The 15,488-nt window shown below is 46.4% G+C and overlaps 1 pseudogene; it reads left to right on the plus strand.

The window, feature by feature from the left end:
- The first annotated feature begins 6,144 nt into the window (after positions 1-6,144).
- Positions 6,145-7,584, plus strand: LOC147971342 (uncharacterized; annotated as a pseudogene).
- Positions 7,585-15,488: the final 7,904 nt, after the last annotated feature.

The following is a 15,488-nucleotide window of genomic DNA, read 5'->3' on the forward strand; positions in this document are numbered from 1 at the left end:
ATGGGAAGAAAAAAATACACCTGAGGCACGGGAGGACCTGCAACGTTTTCACGAAAAAGACGGCATGCCTCCAAAGCAGTATGAAGGTCCTGCCAGCTACGCTCTTACCAAAGAAGAGAAGGAAATCTTTTTTGAATGCCTGCTCAGTATGAAGGTCCCGACTAGCTTCTCGTCGAATATAAAGGGAATAATAAATATTCCAGAGAAAAAGTTTCAGAACCTAAAGTCTCATGACTGCCACGTGATTATGACGCAACTGCTTCTGGTTGCATTGAGGGGGCTTCTACCGGAAAACGCCTGATTAGCCATTGTGAAGCTATGTGCATTCCTCAATGCAATATCTCAGAAGGTGATCGATCCAGAAATCATACCAAGGCTAAGGAGTGATGTGGCGCAATGTCTTGTCAGTTTCGAGCTGGTGTTCCCACCAGCCTTCTTCAATATCATGACGCACGTCCTAGTTCATCTAGTCGACGAGATTGTCCTTCTAGGCCCCGTATTTCTATACAATATGTTCCCCTTTGAGAGGTTCATGGGAGTCCTAAAGAAATATGTCCGTAACCATGCTAGGCCAGAAGGAAGCATCTCCATGGGCCATCAAACAGAGAATGTCATTGGGTTTTGTGTTGACTTCATTCCTGGCCTTAAGAAGACAGGTCTCCCTAAATCGCGGTATGATGGGAGACTGACTGGAAAAGGCACGCTAGGAGCGGACTCAATAATATGCAGGGACAGGAATTCTTGGTCTCAAGCACACTACACGGTTCTTTAGAACTCTACCTTGGTGACCCCGTATGTCGATGAACACAAGAACAGTCTGCGCTCCAAACACCCGGAGCAGTGTGACGACTGGATTACATGTGAACACATTAGGACTTCCAGCAGTTGGTTGGAAACACGTCTCAGAGGTGACATCACTGTTTGTGATGAGTTTTACTCGTTGTCCAGGGGACCATCTTCGACTGTATTGACTTACAAAGGATACAAGATAAATGGGAATACATTTTACACAATCGCCCAAGATCAAAAGAGCACCAACCAAAACAGCGGTGTCCGCTTTGATGCAACAACCGAGAGGGGAAAGGACACATATTATGGTTACATAATGGACATATGGAACTTGACTACGGACATGATTTTAAGGTCCCTTTGTTTAAGTGCAAATGGGTCAATCTGTCAGGAGACGGGGTACAGGTAGACCCATAGTACGGAATGACAATAGTGGATCTGAACAATCTTGGGTACACTGACGAACCGTTCTTCCTAGCCAATGATGTGGCACAGGTTATCTATGTGAAGGAGATGTCTACCAGACCGAGAAAAAGAAAAGATAAGGAAGCGAATACATCATACGATGAGCCAAAGCTCCACATAGTTCTTTCAGGAAAAAGGGACATTGTGGGAGTGGAGGGCAAGACAGACATGTCTGAAGATTATGAAAAGTTTTATGAAATTCCTCCCTTCAAAGTCAAGGCTGACCCAAGCATCCTGATAAATGATGACGATTATCCATGGTTACGGCGCAATAAGCAAAGCACACAAGCGAAAAAAAGTGAAGACTTTCTCTCCACAACTATTATGATGATACCATGCCAACTTTCAACCTTTTCATAGTTCATTTGAAATGCATGTTGTAACAGACGAGTTCCGTATGAAATCCTGATACTTTGAAACAGATTGTCCGTTTTGTACACGAAGTGCATCCAGTTTTTGCCGTAACCCTCTCTACTCTCTTGCACATGCTATGTGGATGAAATAATGATACCATGCCAACTTTCAACCTTTTCAGAGTTCATTTCTACTGCTTTTCAATTTCAGGGTCTTATAGCTCAAAATAATCAGTAAATGCATGGAAAATAGCAAATGTCATAAAAAATAAATAACTAATTAGAAATAGAATAAAATAAACTTTAATAAAATATATAAGTAGAAACAAAATAAAATAAACTTTAATAACATAAATAAAATTTATGAAACTAAAATTATCAACGTATTTTCTGTTCAAAATCATTAAAAGAAAAAAGAATTTTCATAAAGAACATTTTTTGTTAGGAACTTTAATAACAAAAAGAATTATCATAAAATAAAATAAATAAGTAATTAGAAACAAAATAAAATAAAATAAATAAGTATTTTGTTGTAAGTAGAAACAAAATAAAATAAATGAAGCAAAAAAGAAAATAAATAAACTGGGAAACGCCACCTACTCGGCCACCACAGCCTGAATACGACTAGAAACCCACCCATGGGCCAGGATTCAGGCCTGTAGAAGGCCCAATAGGCCCATAGGCAGATATAGTATGTTTAGGCCCGAAAGCCTGCATTTGAGAGGAGCTCGAGAGGGCAGAGGGAGTGGGGCTTATAAACCACTCTCGAGCTCCCTCAGCTAGCGAGGTGGGACTAACTTTCGTGCCGCGATGCGGGCAGCAAAAGGCCTTTAGTCCCGGTTGGTGCCACCAACCGGTACTAAAGGCATACATTGGTACCGGTTCGTGGCACCAACCGGTACCAATGCCCCCCATTTAGTCCCGGTTTGTGCCACCAACCGGGACCAAAGGCCTCTGCTTCCCGCCCTTTGGGCTGCTGAAAAGAGGCCTTTGGTACCGGTTCATGTCACGAACCGGGATTAAAGCCTTTCCTATATAAGCCAGCCCTTAGCATTTTTTCAGATTTCATCGCCAGTTGCCGCCCGACGATGCCGACCTCCTCGGCGCCGCCAGGCTGCCCCGCCGCCGTCGCCGTCGCCCGTGCCCCCGAGCCCACGCCGACGCCGTCCGCCGCCCTTGAGCCCACACCGTCGCCGGCCGTGCCCCTGCGCCATGCCCCATCGCCGTCCCGCCCCGCCCCGACATCGTCGCTGCCCCTTCCCCAACGCTGCCTCCTTGTCGCCGTCGCCGCGCACCCTGTGAGCGCCGCCCCGATCCCCTCCTCCTCCTCCCTGTAATGACCGCCGCCACTGCCGTCGTGCCCCCTAGCTATTATATATATGTGTAGTTTAGATTTGGAATTTAGTTGTATTAATTTGGATGTGTAGTTAGATGTGTAATTAATTTAGTTGTTGTAATTTAGATGTGTAGTTTAGATTTTTTGGTTGATATTATTATTGAATATGCAAATGTTTGTATGTTCATATGCAAAGAATATGTCAATTTTTTCATAGAATTTTTATGATTTTTTTCATAGAATTTTTATGTATATGTTCATATTGTGTAGGAATCTGAAAATTGTGTATGATCAAAGTCATTTATGTATGTTCATATTTAGAAGAAAAAGAAGGAGAGAAAAAAGGAAAATAAGAAGAGGAACGAGGAGAAGAAGAAGAATAAGAAGAAGAGGAGAAATAAATAAGAAGATGAAAAGGAAGAAAAAAAAGAGTAGAAGAAGAAGAAATAAAGGAGAAGAAGAAGAAATAGAATAATATATTATTCTATCTATTTTTTTCTTCTTCTCCTCTATTCCTTCTTCTCCTCTTTTTTTTCTTTTTTTTCTTCGATCTCCTCCTCTATTCCTTTCTTCTTCTCCACTTTTCTTCTTCTTCCTCTTCTTATTTTTTTATCGGGTATGTCGTTGTCGATATACGTACCCCCCTCCCCGATAACTTTTAGTAAGTACTACTTAGAAAGTGTTTAATAAAATTAGTTAGAAAAATAATAGAACTAGTTAAACTAGCTAGTTTATTTTTAGGAAGTACTACTTTATTCTATTTATAGTAAGGAAATTAATAGAACTAGTTTGTATTTTTAGTTAAAGCAATTATTCCCGCATTGACGTCGAAGATGCCTATCCCGCATCCTCGCCGTCGACTCAGCGGAGGAGGCCGGCTTGATCAGAGGGGCCATGTCCGGGACTGGGCTCCGCCGGGCTGGTTTTGGGAGGTGCTACCTTCCGGGGGGCGTAGGTTGGTGAGGAGCCAGCCCGTCGTTGACCCAATCCTTATTTGGTGGCGGTCGCGTGGGCTAGTGACAGTGCCGAGGCTTTCGGACACCGCGGAGGTGGTACGTCACCGTGTCAGCGAGGACCAGCACGTCCGTCACTACATGGTTGCGTTGGAGGGCAGGTTCGACAATACCTGTCAGGTTCTTCAGGGATCTCACTGGAGCTATGATCCTGTGATGGTTCCTTCCCTTTGGGTGTCCACCGCCCGCGCCGATACCCGTCGGGCGCTACGGTTCTAGCTGTACTGGCGATGCTACATGTATGATAGTATTCGAGGTGTATTAGTGATAATATTCGACGATGTACGGACGCATAGAGATGATGTAGTTTTGCTTATAATTGAATGCATCCTAATTTGAATACTACTTTATTTTGCGATTTGATTTTGCTTATTGAATGCTCAAATTGGAAAACTACTCCTACTTTGAATGCTATAATTGGAGAGCACTATGCAAGGCATATGCATATGATTAGTTGATAGCTTATAGGGTTTTTGTTTTCGCAGAAATTGATGCAACCCTATGTGTCAACAAAGGAAGAAAGGCCAAGTATATTGTGCCTGCACTACGTCAACAAGTCTCGCGGACAACAAGGTTTGAAACATCTGCGCAACGACATGAAAATATTGTTCACAAACAGAGGTACAAGGTGCCTGCTGCACAGTTCAGCTATGTTGTCAAAGAAGATGCAGAACCGAAGGGAGACTCGAACTACCCGGGCTCTATGCGTACGTCTGTTCCGGCTACAAAGGGACGTGTTAATTTCAATCGGGAGAAGCTTGTACATGCAAGTAACGTGCGCATCCCAGTGCCTAATCCAACACGTACATGTTTTTTTCGTTAGAAAAAGCTAGAGGCCTGCGTGCCTAATTGCCGTGCTAATGGCCGGTTGTTAATCATTAATTAAATATGTGTAGGATTCGGTTAGGATATTTTATTTAGAGTACTAGTCTGATACGGTTGGCCTGCTAGCTTCCCGCCGTACTATATATACCTTTTGGATCGATCGTGTTAGGGGAGGAGTTTTTGGGTTTTATTTTTCTGTTAGTCACAGACATGAACAAGTCGGGGTATCTTCCCGTACGAGTTAATATCAGTTGAGAAGTTGATTACTTTGTGAATTCAGGCTAGCAAATTGGAGGCATCTAGCTCTAATTTGTTGCTGATCTTTCTAAAGATCGTCCACGTACTTCCTTTTGTTGGGTGTGCATGTTGTTTCTGTGGTGATTGCATCTACAAGATCGCGAGCGCCACATCGTTTCAGGAGACTCCGTACCGTGAAAGATTGGGATAATTATTCACGTCATTATTTTTCTGTCGACGGTCGCATTAAGTGGTATTCAGAGCAAGGTTGATCACGGTACAATTTTTTTCTCGGCTATTTGATTCAATTGTTTGAAAGATGGTGAACTCGTAGCATGAGAAATCTGATCATGAGGAGGGCGATGAACTTTCGGAGGATCTGAATATAAGTGATAATTTACGTATCCATCTTATGTTGATCAAGGGAGCGAACAAGAAGCTTGGGACAAGGGTTGAGGAGTTGTTTGCAAATATTGTTGGCGTCGAGGATAGGTTGAACGAGCGTTTGACTGCCAGCGACCGACAGTGCACTGATAGTCTACAGGTGGTGACTGCGAGTCTTAATCGGCTCACCGCAGCAGTTCAGCGCCTTCAGGCGAGAGATGTGGCACCCCGACAGTCCCGCTCACCACGACGACGTCGTGACCGTGACAATGACGATGATGGTGACTTTTCTGAGGATTCCGATGCCCGTGGAGGCGTACCTCACCGACCACGACATGATGTTGGGGCTCACCGCCATGCTGGGCGGCGCCGGGACTATGGCGGCAATGGTGCCAACGAGGATGATGGTTTGGGTCAAATCAAGATAACCATACCTGAATTCTCGGGACGTTGTGCTGACCCGGAGAAATATTTGGAGTGGGAGATGCGCGTAAATCAGATTTTTGATGGTCATAACTACTCCGAAGAGAAGAAGGTTCGTGTTGCATCAATGGAATTTACAGAGTATGCTCTTGTATGGTGGGATAATAAGAACCGTACTCACGAGCGACCAGCGACATGGACTGACATGAAGCGAATCATGAGGGAACGTTTTGTGCCTGCTTATTACACTCGCCAGCTTCATAGTAGACTGCGTCGTCTAGTGCAAGGTACAAAATCAGTTGATGAGTACTACAAAGAGATGCAAGTTTTGATAATCCGTACAGCTGTGCGTGAGTCTGCGGAGGCAACCATGGTACGTTTCTTTGAGGGGTTAGAAGAAAAGATTCGTGACTGTGTTGATTTAATGCAATATAATGATATTCATGAGTTGCTTCATCAAGCGGAGCGTGCTGAACATTGGGTATTGGAGAAGAAAGCTTCAGAGACTCGTCCAACTTACAACAGTGGGTGACGTGGTTCTTCTCCTGTTGATGGTGCTTTTAGTGCTAAACCGACTCCTTCTTATAAGTCGGGAAGTATTGAACAGAGCAAAGTGGCGGCTGTGCCAAAGGAGGTTTCTCAGGTTTCATCTAGTGCGACGTCATCACATCATCGTAATATTATTTGCCACAAGTGTGGAGGACGTGGACACATGAAGCATGAATGTTCCAATCAACGAAGGGTTCTACTTGTTGATGCGGAATATATTTCAGAATCTGAAGATGATACGCCAAAGTTAGAGGATGGAATCGAAAGAGGTCATGGTGATACCATACTGTGTTATCCTCAAGATGATCCTGATATAGAGAGTTTGCTAGCACATAAGGTCCAGCGAGATGACAAGGTCATTTTTGAACCAGGACAACGACGGAGTATTTTTCAAACTGCATGTACCATGAAGGAAGAAGTGTGCAAACTGATAATTGATGGCGGCAGTGCTAGCAACATGATTAGCAAGGATGTGGTGGAGTCTTTTTCTTTGCCAACATGGGAGCACCCAAGACCATACTATATGAAGTGGATAAATGATGTTGGCAAAGTAAAGGTAACTCACAGGGTGAAGGTTCATTTTTCTGTTGATGGCTATGTTGATAAGGTGGAATGCGACGTTATGCCACCACATGTTTGTCACCTTATTTTGGGGCGTCCGTGGCAGCATGATGTTAACGCTCTTCATCATGGGCGAACAAATAGGTACACTTTTATGCATAAGGGTGAGTTCTATGCAATACTTCCCAAAGATGCAAAAGAAATAAATTGTACCATAGAAGTGTTTAAGAAGAAAACTGCAAGGTATACGGCGAAACCGAGGACGGTTTCCTTTCAAGGAAGGGAGGATGATGCAACCCTATGTGTCAACAAAGGAAGAAAGGCCAAGTATATTGTGCCTGCACTACGTCAACAAGTCTCGCGGACAACAAGGTTTGAAACATCTGCGCGACGACATGAAAATATTGTTCACAAACAGAGGTACAAGGTGCCTGCTGCACAGTTCAGCTATGTTGTCAAAGAAGATGCAGAACCGAAGGGAGACTCGAACTACCCGGGCTCTATGCGTACGTCTGTTCCACCTACAAAGGGACGTGTTAATTTCAATCGGGAGAAGCTTGTACATGCAACTAACGTGCACGTCCCAGTGCCTAATCCAACACGTACATGTTTTTTTTCATTAGAAAAAGCTAGAGGCCTGCGTGCCTAATTGCCGTGCTAATGGCCGGTTGTTAATCATTAATTAAATATGTGTAGGATTCGGTTAAGATATTTTATTTAGAGTACTAGTCTGATACGGTTTGCCTGCTAGCTTCCCGCCGTACTATATATACCTTTTGGATCGATCGTGTTAGGGGAGGAGGTTTTGGGTTTTATTTTGCTGTTAGTCACAGACATGAACAAGTCGGGGTATCTTCTTGTACGAGTTAATATCAGTTGAGAAGTTGATTACTTTGTGAATTCAGGCTAGCAGATTGGAGGCATCTAGCTCTAATTTGTTGCTGATCTTTCTAAAGATCGTCCACGTACTTCCTTTTATGTTGGGTGTGCGTGTTGTTTCTGTGATGATTGCATCTACAAGATCGCGAGCGCCACATCGTTCCGGGAGACTCCGCACCGTGAAAGATTGGGATAATTATTCGCGTCATTGTTTTTCTGTCGACGGTCGCATTAGAAATATAGGAGTCCCCGGCCCCTCCATCATCCCCGCCGTCGTCCCCGTCACCGAGCCCCTCCGACATCGAGGTGAGACCAGCCAAATCCTCTTTTAGAAAGATAATTAAACAATATTTCGGGTTGACTTTAAGTCTGTCGAGTCTCCACCATATATGAGAGGACGAAGAATCCCGAGTGTTGTTGTGGGGGTAGCTTCTCCTTCATTCCCGTGTGCTAGACAATTTGGTGTAATGCACTCGGGAACGAAAGGAGAAGCTACCATCACCGACGGGTGCAAATATATGTCAGAGAGGAATCAGTGAGGGAGAGTTCCACCATATATATATATGAGAGGACGAAGAATCCCGACTGTTGTCGTGGGGGTCGCTTCTCCTTCGTTCCCGTGTGCTAGACATTTTGGTGTAATGCACTTGGGGACAAATGGAGGAGCGACCATCACCAATGGTCGAATGTATACACCACGTGAGCTGAGAGTTTTCAAGAAAAGAATCGACAAACCGATAGTCAACCCGTGATGAATAATAATGATCTAATTTAGTTTTTGTAGTACATATATTTAATTGTATAAGTTTAATCTTTGAATTATGAACGTAGGAAATGTCATCATCGGACGACGAAAGTCTCCCGGGGGAGTGCGGGTGGTGCCACGACGATCGAGGTTTGTGCGACAGGCCTCACCTGGACGATGATCGGCGCTTCAGTAAGCTCGAGGAGACCTTCGATGTTGAAACGGTACGCAATGGCGACAAGTGTTTTTTTCATAATTAAGCATGACTTGAACTATTTCAACGTGTAATTTTCATCTTTTACAATTCGAGTATAGCTTATCCCATGCCATGCAAGACGCTATGTCTTGAAGAGGATGGATTTTGAAGACCATGAAAATTTTGAAACGAAGAAAATTCACCTAAGGACCCATCATGATGTGGATTTTGAAGTAAATATGTATAATGCTGAGAGCGTAACCCATTTTGGTTGCAAAAATTGGGAAGCATTTTGCAAGATGTATGGTTTTGATGAGGGTATGCTTGTCACCATGGATCTTGGTGATCCTAAAATCGAGCAAGACAATATGGACATTTGGGCCATTGTTGATACGCCTCCAGTTCTACCGCTATGTGAGTTTCTCAAACATAGTTATTAGCTAATTTATATTGTTTATTTCAAAATAGTTGACAGATTATTTCCATTGAGAGCTTATTTTGATTGTTCAAACAATGTGCGGAACATGGTAGACAAAACCCACTACACCGATGGCTCCGAATTAACTTACCAGGAGAAAAATCATCTGGTCGGATTTTGTACTGATATTGAGAATTACAATATCTACAATCAAACTTCTCAACATTATGGTCAATACGTGCCACTAGTGCACGTGTTGAACTACGGTAACTACCATGGAGATACCCTGGTAAGATATTTTACTATTACGACATCCGTGCATCTTTTGCATACTTCTAAAACTAGTACATCATTGCTAACTATGAAGTTATTACTATGTTTTTCAACAGAGAATCCCAGAGGATTGTGTGCCTCATTTGATGTATCAGAATGGCAGCCTTCGTGTTTTGAACATATATCCAGGTCATCCTACGAATCTCAACTGTCCATACCGGATTTTTCAAAGAAGTGGAGACATGCTAATCAGTAAATGGAAAAAATGTATGGACAGTCGTAAAGAGGTTCTTGGAAGGAAAAGGATGCAAAGCGCAAGAATTGGAGACGTGATGATCTCCATTCTCCATAATGGAGAGTCAGGGTCCATATTGTTTTATGCTATTTTACCTTAAAGAGGGTATTCAGGTCCTACCTAATACTGATGGTCATGTGCTAAGAACAAAGTAGGGTTGGTTTGACTATCAGGATGATGATCGTATGACTTGTTATTAATAACGAGTAGAAGTTATATGATGATGATTAGTAGGACTTGTTATTATGATGATGCATGATGCGAGCATGAAGAGTTATTATATATCTGTGGATGAAATGAACATGGATTGGATTGAAGTGAAGGCAACATGCATGTGGTGCATGTCAAAAGTAGTACAATCAAAACTTGATCAAGTTAGGATTAGTATTACTTTCGACATGCACCACATGTTGCCTCACTTCAATCTAAGTCATGTTTAGGCATAGCAATAGCAGTAGCACGGAGATAAGAGAGGACACATCTCTCTATTAGCTACCTATACGAACCTAAATTAACCCCCAAACCCCTAAACCACCTTCTTTCAAAAAAACAGCCGCTGAAATGCTGACGCGTGGAAGCTTATTGGTCCCGGTTGATGCTACCAACCGGGACCAAAGGCCCTCCTGCCTGGGCTCGGCGGAGCGGCCACGTGGAGGCCCATCTGTCCCGGTTTGTATAAAAACCGGGACTAAAGGCCTAGGGCATTAGTAACGACCTTTTAATCTCGGTTCCCCAACCGGGACAGATGGGCCTTATGAACCGGGACAAATGAGTCTTTTCTACTAGTGTGACCAAAGGTTGGTAGCACTGCGCTATAGTGACGCAAAACCATGCTTCCAACTATTCCGCCGAATCCGATCGTCCCATCCTCCTTAGGAGTGGCAAAAGTCAAATGGGCATGTTAGGCCCTTCTCACCTGTCAGGCGCCAAGTCCAATGGATGGGGCGCCACTAGTGATCACGTGTTGGTTATGATGACCATTAGATGGTGTGGGACACTGCATGAGGGGTGGGCTCCACCAACAGTTGTACCGGTTGCCCAATGAGCTCCTACCCATGTGCACGAAGATTGGTCAACCATCCCTCCTCGCGAACTGAGGGGAGGGCACCTGAGAGGAATGAATTCTTCCCGGGTTTCAACATGCCAGTCAACACACACTCTTTAGGTTGGCATGACACAGGGGTCGACCCATGTTAACAGATGTAGGGGACCCTGTCGCCCATGACGCTGGCAACTAGCAAACATACTTTCCAATAGTTCATAGACATATTTGGTAGTACAAAATCTTCTTAACTTCAAATTTCCAAGAAACAACATCAGGTTCCTTGGAAGATAGGAAGCCAACACTTTTCGTTTAAATATAGTTTCATTGGTCAATGGCTCAGGACTAAGCCTTCTCCTAAAGAAATCAAAGACATTTTCCCCAACACTCTCCTTGATAAGTGCAATCAGGGTATTGTAAATGCCAAACTTTTGGGGGAATTTATCACATAAAGGAATATTATCATCCCGAGGTTCTTTCTATGTTCTTTCCAAAGCCTAGCCACATCCAGAGGCTTAAAAGCCACCTCTCTACCCAAACATATAAATGTTTTTGGCCCTACGTATGCCCTTCTGAACATGGACATATGAGAAGAAGATATCCAGAGGCTTAAAAGTCACCTCTGTCGTGGTTCTAACTCTGACAGTGAGGTTGGGGGGTATGTACGGAGAGGCTAGATCTCAGCTATGGAGAAGTTGTAAATACACCAGGATGTACGAGTTCAGGCCCTTCGCGGAGGAAGTAACAGCCCTACGTCTCGGTGCCCGGAGGCGGTCGACTGGATTATGTGTGTATGAATTACAGGGGTGCCAACCCCTGCTACTGAGGAGGGGGGTGGCTTATATAGAGTTCGCCAGACCCCTCCGGTCCTCAGTAATGCAGGGTTAAAATACATTAAGACTGGGCGTTACTGGTAACGTCCCTATTAAAGTGCTATGATGACCATAAAGACTACTTAATGGCCGACCGTTTGCTTGCAGAGTGACTTTAGATCTCCTGTCAGTCGAGTGGTTGGCTTCGTAGTGGAGTGGTAGCTTCCTGGTCGAGTGTCTTGAATCCGTCAAGTGGGATACCTTCAAGTCGATTGAAAGGTGACTTCTTCCAGGGATGTCCTTGGGTAGGGCTCTTAGGACAGGTCCATGCCCCTACCCTAGGTACATAGCTTCATCATTAGCCCCCGAATGGATCGAGGTTCGAGTGGGGAAGGAGTTGGGGGTCCTTCCGACTGGTTCTTAGCGTTATACGAATGTCTTGTACTGGATCAATCGTCACGGATGACGTTGTCAACTTCTTTCGGTCACCTTGATCCATTCTTGGTCTCTCGTCGAGTGAATTTCCTTACTTGTGGAATACTGAGTGCCGGCACGAGCGGGCTCTTCAGTTCGATGAGTTGTTCTGCAGCCCGCGGATTTTGCGGGATTTGAATTTTGGGAAGCGAGAGGGACGGGGGCGGCCGAAGTAATCGGATGGGATAGGATGGAAGCTCCTCGATCTCCGCGCCACCTTTTTCGCCACGTACCGCGCGCGTGCCTGTTGTGGGATTTGACGGGATCGCCTGGGCCTACCGGTCAGCCACTCGGAAGCGGCTCCTTATAAGTTGCCGGCTCGGGGCTCCCCAACAGTGTGCTCTCGCCTTTCCTTCTCCCCCCGCAAGGTCCTCTGCCACCTCCGCTCTCACCCTAGCGCCGTAGGTCCGTTCGAGCCTCGCCGGCGACGATGGTGAAGCACAAGACGTCGGCTTTGGAGCGCGCGAAGAAGGCGGTGGTGCAGGGGAAGGGGAAGAAGTCCGCTCGGGGCGGATCTTCCTCGAGGACTGCTCTGCCCAGGGATTGGATCCAGGGCGACTGGATGCCCTCGGTGATTCGGCAGGAAGATCTTGACAACATGGTCGAGGGGGGAGTCATTCCCCATGAAGCTGCGCGTCTCCCGGGGGGAGAAGTCGAACCCCAACCTCGTGACGGTGAGTGCGTCCTCCTCGCCACCCATATCGATCGTGGATTTTCTCTACCTCCTCATCCTTTTTTCCGGAGCTTTTTGAACTTCTTCGGTGCGCAGCTCCACCATTTCACTCCCAATTCCATCGTGTATCTTGCGGCTTTCGTTTCCTTGTGCGAAAGTTTCTTGGGTTGCCGCCCTCATTGGGGACTCTTTAAACACATCTTCACTTGCCGTTCCCAATCGGTAAAGAAAGCCAAGTCGAGTGACGAACGGACGCAAGTGATCCAGCTATGCGGGGGCCTGGCGATCCAGATGAGGGGTAAAAGTTCTTTTCCGTCTATCACTTTTCCCGAGTCGGTCCGTGGTTGGCAGTCGACCTGGTTTTACTGCCAAGACCAAGTGACCCCAGGGCAGTCGACCGGTCTTCCCCCTTTCTCTCTGGACCGAGCTCAAAAGCCTGCCTCTCTGAAAGTGCTGCCGGAGGAAAAGGCGCAAGTCAAGGTGCTGGTTGGTCGAGTGGTTCAGCTTGTCCGAGAGGGCGTGACCGGCATGGACTTGCTGGAGGTCTTCCTTCGGAGGCGCATCCAACCGCTTCAGGCTCGTGACCAACCTATGTGGCTGTACTCGGGTCTCGACGACACCACTCGGGTTCACCCAGAGGAGGTCACCGACGAGATGCTGGAAGGGTGGCTGTCGAGCATTACAGGGAACAAAGACAACCCCCGAGGAGCCAGGAGGGTTCCCCCGCTTGACAGTACATACGACGTGGACCAGGTCTGACCTTGTGTTCCCGACTGAGATCTTGCTTTCTTCATTTGCTCTCTTTGAATCAGTCGACTGACTTTCGACTTGTCTGCTATTCTCCAGGCAACTACAGAGATGTACTCGGCACCCAACGGAGCACAGGGGCAGGTCGAGGAAGGGGAGGCGAGCGGAGGCGAGAGCGGAGACGAACAGGGGGAGTGGGAGTCTGACGGCGAAGGAGAGGGAGACGACGACGTCGACTCCAGCGAAGAGGAGGAGGAGGAAGCTGGACCTCCCCGCTCGGAAAGGCGATCCAAGCTTACACACGACCCTGCGCGGGAACGTGGTAAGGCGACTGCTCCCGTTGGGCAGTCGTCGAAGCCCCCTCGGACCTCTTCTCCAGCGCTGACTGAAAAAGCTCCCGAGCACCCCCGCGCGGCATCGTCCAAGCCACCCAAGGCTCTGCCCAAGATGAGGATGACTATCCCCACCATTTCTAGGTAATGATAGAACTTGTTCTCCTTTGTCGACCGTGGACGGATCCTTGGTCGATCCACTGAGCCGACTGACGGTCTTTCAAAATTTACAGTGCTGCTACTTCTGAGATCTCCGCCAAGGACGATGATCAAGAGATGAAAGATGCTGTTACTTCCAACCCTGGTATGATTACTGATGTTCTGCCTTGAATCGACTGACCATTTCTTATAACTCTGGTCGATTGAATTTTTCTCGTAGCTCCTTCTAATGTTATTAACCTTCCTGACGACGAAGACGAAGCGCCGCTGAGAGTGAGGCGGAATAGGAAAGCGTCGGCTGGCGAGACTCCACAATCCACTCCGGCGCCTGAGGCCGTAGCTCGAGACGGTGGCGATACCACCCGGGCTTCTATGACTTTCGCCAATCCTCTGACGAGTGTGCGGCCCTCGACGTCGACCGTAAATCCGCCTTCGCTCTTCGCCACACACCACGTCCCTGAGGACCAAGTGGGTGCAGCTAAGGAAGCTATACGCCAGGCAGGCATCATGATGGAGCGGGTCAGGGTGGTTCGAGAAGCCAGCCAAGCGGCTTATGATGCGAGTTCAGCTCTTCAGAGTAACGTCCAGGTCAGTCGATTCACTGCTTGTTCTGTTAGGGTATGCTGTCTGAAGAATCTCTTTTCCGAAGATCTTTTAAATCTGTACACCCACTGGGTGTTTCTGTTAAGTTTTTTGGTCGAGTGGGGGCACGCTGAGTGTACCCACTGGGTGTAGTCCCCGAGACTACGCTGGACTGCTGGCAGTCGACTGTAGTCTTTATATTGTGTTGCTATAGTTTTACTCCTTCACTCGGTCTGGCCAGGCCATGTCGAATGAAACTGTATCCGGTCGACTGCGGGCAGTCATTTTTTTTTCAAAACCAGTGGGGGCACGCTGAGTGCACCCAATGGGTGTAGTCCCCGAGACTACTGTTGAATGTTTTTGATTCAGCTGTAGTCTTAGAAACGTCATCATTGTCTCTTGGTTACTCGGAAGCAACTTATCTTGGACCTCTGTCGACTGACTTTGCAGAAATCCTGTGAACTTGTGGCTCTCTACACTGAGTTGGAGAACAAACAGATCCAGCTCGACCTTGACTTGAAGCTCGCTCAACAAAACCTGCAGAAGGCGCGAGACGAAGCAAAAGGTATGGCTGGCGAGGTTTCTCATTCTTGATGAGTGACTTCCCTTTCTTGCCCATTCTTGATGTTGAGTTCACTCGATGTTCTGTAGATAAACTGGAGGAAGCTCTGAAGAAGAAGGATCAAGATCTTGCCGAAGCACAGAAGGAGGCCTCGAGCAAAACGAAGCTTGCAGAAGAGAAACTGGCTTCAGTCGGAACTCTTGAACAGGAGAACTCCAGACTGAAAACTGCTCTCGAGACAGCTAATCGAGAGGTCAGCCGACTGAAGAATGACAAGATGGTTCTGCACGACCAGGCGGGTGAGCTGGCGGGGAAGGTAAACGATCTGGAGGCTTATCTCGGTGGACTCGCCAAGAAGCTGTTC

This window comes from Triticum urartu, chromosome 5A (genome assembly GCF_056163025.1).
Source record: "Triticum urartu cultivar PI428250 chromosome 5A, HENAU_Tu73, whole genome shotgun sequence".
Taxonomy (NCBI): domain Eukaryota; kingdom Viridiplantae; phylum Streptophyta; class Magnoliopsida; order Poales; family Poaceae; genus Triticum; species Triticum urartu.